Source organism: Salmo salar, chromosome 01 (genome assembly GCF_965601325.2).
Source record: "Salmo salar chromosome 01, fSalSal1, whole genome shotgun sequence".
Taxonomy (NCBI): domain Eukaryota; kingdom Metazoa; phylum Chordata; class Actinopteri; order Salmoniformes; family Salmonidae; genus Salmo; species Salmo salar.
In genome coordinates, this window is record NC_138291.1 from 7,742,779 (window position 1) to 7,751,699 (window position 8,921).

Below are 8,921 nucleotides of genomic sequence, written 5' to 3' on the forward strand. Positions count from 1 at the left end.
TTCAGAGGAAGCAACATCCATCAGACAGAGAGAGGGATTCCCTTCTCAGACATACTACATCCATCAGACAGAGAGAGGGATTCCCTTCTCAGACATACTACATCCATCAGACAGAGACAGGGATTCCCTTCTCAGACATACTACATCCATCTATCAGACAGAGAGAGAGATTCCCTTCTCAGACATACTACATCCATCAGACAGAGAGAGGGATTCCCTTCTCAGACATACTACATCCATCAGACAGAGAGAGGGATTCCCTTCTCAGACATACTACATCCATCAGACAGAGAGAGGGATTCCCTTCTCAGACATACTACATCCATCAGACAGAGAGAGGGATTCCCTTCTCAGACATACTACATCCATCTATCAGACAGAGAGAGGGATTCCCTTCTCAGACATACTACATCCATCAGACAGAGAGAGGGATTCCCTTCTCAGACATACTACATCCATCAGACAGAGAGAGGGATTCCCTTCTCAGACATACTACATCCATCAGACAGAGAGAGGGATTCCCTTCTCAGACATACTACATCCATCAGACAGAGAGAGGGATTCCCTTCTCAGACATACTACATCCATCAGACAGAGAGAGGGATTCCCTTCTCAGACATACTACATCCATCAGACAGAGAGAGGGATTCCCTTCTCAGACATACTACATCCATCAGACAGAGAGAGGGATTCCCTTCTCAGACATACTACATCCATCAGACAGAGAGAGGGATTCCCTTCTCAGACATACTACATCCATCTATCAGACAGAGAGAGGGATTCCCTTCTCAGACATACTACATCCATCTATCAGACAGAGAGAGGGATTCCCTATTGACCTCTGCGGTTTGTATGTGTATGTATCCATCAGTTGGAGTGTGTGTTGAGCTGTGTGTGTATCCATCAGTCGGAGTGTGTGTTGAGCTGTGTGTGTATCCATCAGTCGGAGTGTGTGTTCAACTGTGTGTGTATCCATCAGTCAAAGTGTGTGTTGAACTGTGTGTGTATCCATCAGTCGGAGTGTGTGTTGAACTGTGTGTGGGACCAGTATGAACATGTATTTACTTACTACTTACTGTAAGTTGCTATGGATACGAGTGTCTGCTAAAATGTCAAAGTGGAATCATGCTTTTAGACATTTTTACAAATTAATTAAAAATGAGAAGTTGAAATGTCTTGAGTCAATAAGTATTCAACCCCTTTGTTTATGACAAGTCTGAATAAGTTCAGGAGTAAAACTTTGCTTAACAAGTCACATAATGAGTTGCATGGACTCTGTGTGCAATAATAGTGTTTAACATGATTTATGAATGAGTACCTCATCTCTGTACCCCACACATACAATTATCTGTAAGTTCCCTCAGTCGAGCAGTGAATTTCAAACACAGATTCAACCACAAAGACCAGGGAGGTTTTCCACTGCCTCGCAAAGAAGGGCACCTATTGGTAGATGAGTAAAAATACAAAAATCTGACAGTGTATCAATACACCCAGTCACTACAAAGATACAGGCGTCCTTCCTAACTCAGTTGCCTGGAGAGGAAGGAAACTGCTCAGGGATTTCACCATGAGGCCAATGGTGACTTTAAAACAGTTACAGAGTTTAATGGGAAGCTTAACACAACACATCACTGAGTACCACTTTTCACATTTTCAACAATGGTACAGGCTACAAAGGAAGGCTACATAGGAAGTACAGGAAGTACAGGCTACATAGGAAGTACAGGAAGTACAGGCTACATAGGAAGTACAGGAAGTACAGGCTAAATAGGAAGTACAGGCTACATAGGAAGTACAGGCTACATAGGAAGTACAGGAAGTACTGGCTACATAGGAAGTACAGGCTACATAGAAAGTACAAGAAGTACAGGCTACATAGGAAGTACAGGAAGTACTGGCTACATAGGAAGTACAGGCTACATAGAAAGTACAAGAAGTACAGGCTACATAGGAAGTACAGCAAGGACAGGCTACATAGGAAGTACAGGCTCCAGACAGTACAGGCTCCATAGAGTACAGGCTTCATACAGTACAGGCTACATAGGAAGTACAGGAAGTACAGGCAACATAGGAAGTACAGGCTCCATACATTTCCAAGATGGCGTAGCAGTGCAGATGTGGTTTGTCATCCTCTCGTTGACTTTTTGTATTTTTCGTCTTTTTTTTGTATATATTCCAATTTGTTTTTCAATCTCTTTTTCCATTTTAAATTAAATATACCTTCCGGTAACCCGCCTCAATGTGACACGGATCCACTATTTATTCAGACCTTATAGCCAAAACTATCATCAGCAGCTTAACCAGCTAATTAGCTACTAGCTATTTAGTCATTGTTAGCCACTGCTAGTGACCTTTACCCTCTGCTCAGGCACCAGCCGTTTCTTTAGCCTGGATAATACCTGCCAGCCTCGGACTGTTTTTCTCCTCTACAACGCCGGATTCCTGCCATAAACCCTGGACCATTACCACTGATCATCACAGCTAGCTAGCTGCCACTGAGTGACCCAGCCCCGAAGCTAGCCCTGAGCCAGGTGCATCTCGAGGCTAGCAAATGAAATTACAACAACTACAATACCTCTTTCGCCATCTGGCCCGGTCCCTTCGTCGACAGGGCGCCCCGCCGTACCACCACGACTGGTCCGCAGACGTAATTCCATCCGCTTCTACTTACCCCGGCCTGCTAACTTTAAACGCTGTATCTCCCGCGTGCTAGCGTAGCAACGACTACCTCACGGCTTCCCTGCTCCATCTATTGCTGTACACTGGACCCTATGATCACTTGGCTACATAGCTGATGCCTGCTGGACTCATTTATCACGGTACTCCACTTTGTTTACCTCTGTTTATCTGTCGGCCCTAGCCCCGAACTCAGAACTTGTGTGTAGTTAAGCAACCCTCTCTGCCCATTCATCGCCATTTTACCTGTTGTTGTTGTTGTCTTAGCTGATTAGCTTTTGTTGTCTTACCCGTTGTTGTCTTAGCTAGCTCTCCAAATCAACACCTGTGATTGCTTTATGTCTCTTTGTCTCACTCAAATGTCAATATGCCTTGTATACTGTTTAGGATAATTATCATTGTTTTAGTTTACTGTGGAGCCCCTAGTTCCACTCTACATGCCTCAGATACCTCCTTTGTCCCACCACCCACACATGCGGTGACCTCACCCAGTATAACCAGCGTGTCCAGAGATACAACCTCTCTTATCATCACTCAGTGCCTGGGCTTACCTCCACTGTACCCGCACCGCACCATAACCCTGTCTGCACATTATGCCCTGAATCTATTCTACCACGCCCAGAAATCTGCTCATTTTATTCTTTGTCCCCAACGCTCTAGGTGACCAGTTTTGATAGCCTTTAGCCGTACCCTCATCCTACTCCTCCTCTGTTCCTCGGGTGATGTGGAGGTTAACCCAGGCCCTGCGTGTCCCCAGGCGCTCTCATTTGTTGACCTCTGTAATCGAAAAAGCCTTGGTTTCATGCATGTTAACATCAGAAGCCTCCTCCCTAAGTGTCACGGTTGTCGTAAGAACGGGACCAACGCGCAGCGTACGTAGAGTTCCACATCTTTATTATCAAGTGAAACTTCAGCAAAACAATAAACGAACAACGAACCGTGACTATGTGGTGCACAAACACAAAATAGTATCGCACAAACACAGGTGGGAAAAATAGCTACTTAAATATGATCCCCAATTAGAGGCAATGATTACCAGCTGCCTCTAATTGGGAACCAAACCAAAACACCAACATAGAAATTTTAAACTAGAACACCCCCTCGTCACGCCCTGACCTACTACACTATAGAGAAATAAGGGCTCTCTATGGTCAGGGCGTGACACTAAGTTTGTTTTACTCACTTGTTTAGCACACTCCGCCAACCCTGATGTCCTACCCGAGTCTGAATCCTGGCTTAGGAAGGCCACCAAAAATTCTGAGATTTCCATACCCAACTATAACATTTTCTGTCAAGATAGAACTGCCAAAGGGGGAGGAGTTGCAATCTACTGCAGTGATAGCTTGCAAAGTTCTGTCATACTTTCCAGGTCTATTCCCTAACAGCTTTAAAAATGAATCTCTCCAGAAATAAGTCCCTCACTGTTGCCGCCTGTTATAGACCCCCCTCAGCTCCCAGCTGTGCCCTGGACACCATATGTGAATTGATTGCTCCCCATCTATCTTCAGAGTTCGTTCTGTTAGGTGACCTAAACTGGTATATACTTAACACCCCAGCAGTCCTACAATCTAAGCTAGATGCCCTCACAAATTATCAAGGAAACCACCAGGTACAACCCTAAATCCGTAAACATGGGCACCCTCATAGATATCATCCTGACCAACTTGCCCTCCAAATACACCTCTGCTGTTTTCAATCAGGATCTCAGCAATCACTGCCTCATTACCTGCGTCCGTAATGGGTCTGGGGTCAAACAACCACCCCTCATCACTGTCAAATGCTCCATAAAACACTTCTGCGAGCAGGCCTTTCTAATCGACCTGGCCCGGGTATCCTGGAAGGATATTGACCTAATCCCGTCAGTCGGGGACGCCTGGTCGTTCTATAAAGTAATTTCCTCACCATCTTAAATAAGCATGCCCCTTTCATAAAATGTATAACTAAGAACAGATATAGCTCTTGGTTCACTCCAGACCTGACTGCCCTTGACCAGCATCCTGTGGCGGACTGCAATAGCATTGAATAGTCCCCGCGATATGCAACTGTTCAGGGAAGTCAGGAACCAATGCACACAGTCAGTCAGGAAAGCAAAGGCTAGCTTTTTCAAACAGAAATTTGCATCCTGTAGCTCTAACTCCAAAACGTTTTGGGACACTGTAAAGTCCATGGAGAACAAGAGCACCTCCTCCCAGCTGCCCACTGCACTGAGGCTAGGTAACACGGTCACCACCGATAAATCCATATTCATCTAAAATTTCAATAAGCATTTCTCTACGGCTGGCCATGCTTTCCTCCTGGCTATCCCAACCCCCGGCCAACAGCTCCGGACCCCCCGCAGCTACTTGCCCGAGCCTCCTCAGCTTCTCCTTCACCCAAATCTAGATAGCAGATGTTCTGAAAGAGCTGTAAAACCTGGACCCTTACAAATCAGACGATTGTACATTAACCATTTGTACATCGTTACAACACTGTATATATACATAATATGACATTTGTAATGTCTTTATTCTTTTGAAACTTCTGCATGTTAAATGTTTACTGTTCATTTGTATTGTTTATTTCACTTTTGTATATTATCTACCTCACTTGCTTTGGCAATGTTAACATATGTTTCCCATGCCAATAAAGCCCCTTAATTGAATTAATTGAAATTGAGAGCAGAGAAAGAGAGCAGAGAGAGAGAGGAAACAGAGAGAGGAGAGAGGGGAGAGAGAGAAAGGGAGAGAGCAGAGAGAGAGAGAGAGAGAGAGAGAGAGAGAAAGGTAGGGAGGGAAAATATTGACCCTAAAATGCATTATAATTCATGTACTCAGAGGGGGTGTGTGTGTGTGTGTGTGTGTGTGTGTGAGAGAGAGAAGCTGAATGATGTCTTTTGAGAAAAACCTGCTCCGCAGAATTGAGAATAGACCCTCTCTTCATTTCCAGTACTTCCTGATTAAAGGTCAAAGATCACCAGCCAGTTTCCTACCATGGCCACACTGTTGACCACCACCACACACACACAAACAAACACACACACACACACACACACACACAAATACACACACTTTTTTTTTCTTCCATACATCTATTTCTGAGCCAACCAAACAGGAAACCTAAATCAATGACACTGCACCCCCATCACCAGTAACCCATCATATTGAACATTCCTTCCTGGAACAGCAGACAGATGTTTCCCTGAGGTTGCCATAAGGTTAAGACCATAGAAATGGAATAAATAGAACGGGCATTCAAATCAATGATGTCATAATAGATGGACTGGGGGGCTGTAGTGAGTGTTCCCACAAAAGCAAGTTAAAAAGTACCCGTCAATCTGTGCAGAATATCATTAGTGGAAACTGAGACTGTTCTTAGGGCAGTCCTCATTGTAGCTAGATATTTTCGAGTCGCGTCATGGACAACCTTTTTCTAACCTTATCCTAAATCTCCTAACCTGCAACGTTAATTCTCATAACCTGCTGAGTAATTTATCTTAACCTGCTACGAAAAGTCACTCCTGCTAGTGAAAACCGACAGGTCTAGCCCTGAAAGCAGTGTGAGTATTCACTAACGCCGTACAGCCTCCTGCTAGTGAAAACCGTCAGGTCTAGCCCTGAAAGCAGTGTGAGTATTCACTAACGCCGTACAGCCTCCTGCTAGTGAAAACCGACAGGTCTAGCCCTGAAAGCAGTGTGAGTATTCACTAACGCCGTACAGCCTCCTGCTAGTGAAAACCGACAGGTCTAGCCCTGAAAGCAGTGTGAGTATTCACTAACGCCGTACAGCCTCCTGCTAGTGAAAACCGTCAGGTCTAGCCCTGAAAGCAGTGTGAGTATTCACTAACGCCGTACAGCCTCCTGCTAGTGAAAACCGTCAGGTCTAGCCCTGAAAGCAGTGTGAGTATTCACTAACGCCGTACAGCCTCCTGCTAGTGAAAACCGTCAGGTCTAGCCCTGAAAGCAGTGTGAGTATTCACTAACGCCGTACAGCCTCCTGCTAGTGAAAACCGTCAGGTCTAGCCCTGAAAGCAGTGTGAGTATTCACTAACGCCGTACAGCCTCCTGCTAGTGAAAACCGTCAGGTCTAGCCCTGAAAGCAGTGTGAGTATTCACTAACGCCGTACAGCCTCCTGCTAGTGAAAACCGTCAGGTCTAGCCCTGAAAGCAGTGTGAGTATTCACTAACGCCGTACAGCCTCCTGCTAGTGAAAACCGTCAGGTCTAGCCCTGAAAGCAGTGTGAGTATTCACTAACGCCGTACAGCCTCCTGCTAGTGAAAACCGTCAGGTCTAGCCCTGAAAGCAGTGTGAGTATTCACTAACGCCGTACAGCCTCCTGCTAGTGAAAACCGTCAGGTCTAACCCTGAAAGCAGTGTGAGTATTCACTAACGCCGTACAGCCTCCTGCTAGTGAAAACCGTCAGGTCTAGCCCTGAAAGCAGTGTGAGTATTCACAAACGCCGTACAGCTCAATCTGTGCTGTGATTTGTTTAAACAACTCATCATTTAAACAAACATTCTACATTACCACGGAAATGATTGCATCACAATACCAGGTAGAAATGCGCGAGTGAACCCTTGAGTTCACCAGTCAAATTGCCAAGGGTTTGAAGTTCCTATCCCCATTCTATGCATTATATTTCTATGGTAATTTTATGACAGAAATGTTCCTGGAACGTCAGCAGCATGACGTCGATGCAAAATCCCAGGATGTACAAATAAGAATTGAATGTAGAGGGTGAGAACAATTTTACATGCATATTATGAATTAATATTTCATTTATTTATGCCTTAGGACGACAAGAACAGCACATTATGGGTGACATTTTCTGTCCGCAAAACAGCCCTCGCAACACACAGCTTCTTCGCTAGATAAACAAACATCTGAATCAGACAGTTTGGTGATTCATACTTAAAAGAGTTTGGAATACTGCAGCTGCATAAATGTTCACTGCCATTGCTAAGGACATCGTAAAAAGGAAAAGTTACAATATTGTAAGGTATTTTTTGCTGAGTTTAGTGACGTTTTTTTTGCGGACTGAAAATGTGGAGAGTAGTGGCAAGTAGTGTTCCCATCCTGCTTTTTCGTCTATGCACCTTTTAAAAGGCACTGTTCCTGCGTTCACGGAGATCACATTCACGGTAAACACTGCACACATCGGCTAAATCTTTACATGGCAATCAGACCGAATCCTGGCCTTAGTGTGAATCAGAGTGCTGGAGAATATCAGGCAGGAGGCAGGCAGGAGGGTAAGAACACTCTATATAGATAAACATGTTCCTTTCATCAATGTTTCTTTTACATTTGGTCCTAAAGTTAAAAGCACAGCCTCATTCTCCAAGCACTCAGAGAGAGAGAGAGAGAGAGAGAGAGAGAGAGAGAGAGAGAGAGAGAGAACTCAGATAGACGGATTAGCAATTTGAAGTGTTTCATAAGGAGTGCATGTGTGTGTGTGTGTGTGTGTGTGTGTGTGTGTGTGGAGAGAGAGAGAGAGTTGTTCTATGAATCAGAGGGCTTACAGAGAGTGGTCAAATGGCTTTGTAAGTGAATGCATTTGTGAGTATGTGTGGAGGGAGGTAGGGAGGGAGGGAGGGAGGGAGGGAGGGAGGGAGGGAGGAAGGAAGGAAGGAAGGAAGGAAGGAAGGAAGGAAGGAAGGAAGGGAGGGAGGAAGGGAGGGAGGAAGGTAGGTAAGGAGGGAGGTAGGTAGGGAGGGAGGGAGGAAGGGAGGGAGGAAGGGGAGCATGGAAAAGTGGAAACACTGCCAGCAGTGTTTCTGCTTTAGGGGGAGGAGAAGGGGGAGGAGAAGGGGGAGGTAGGGTTGGTGAATCACATTACATTGGTACTCTCTCCTCTCTTCATCTCCCCTCTCTCCTCTCTTCTCTCTCTGTCTCCCCCCACTCATCTCTTCTCTCTCTCTCTCCTCTCTTCTTTCTCTGTCTCTCCTCTCTTCTCTTTCTGTCTCTCCTCTTTTCTCTCCATGTCTCCCCTCTCTTCTCTCTCTGTCTCCCCTCTTTTCTCTCCCTGTCTCCCCTCTCTCCTCTCTTCTCTCTCTGTCTCCCCCCGCTCATCTCTTCTCTCTCTCTCCTCTCTTCTTTCTCTGTCTCTCTTATTTTCTCTCCATGTCTCCCCTCTCTCCTCTTTTCTCTCTGTCTCCCCTTTCTCTCTTCTCTGTCTCCCCTTTCTCTCCTCTCTCTGTCTCCCCTTTCTCCTCTCCTCTCTCTCAGTCCCCCTCTCTTCTTTCTCAGTCTCCCTCTCTCCTATCTTCTC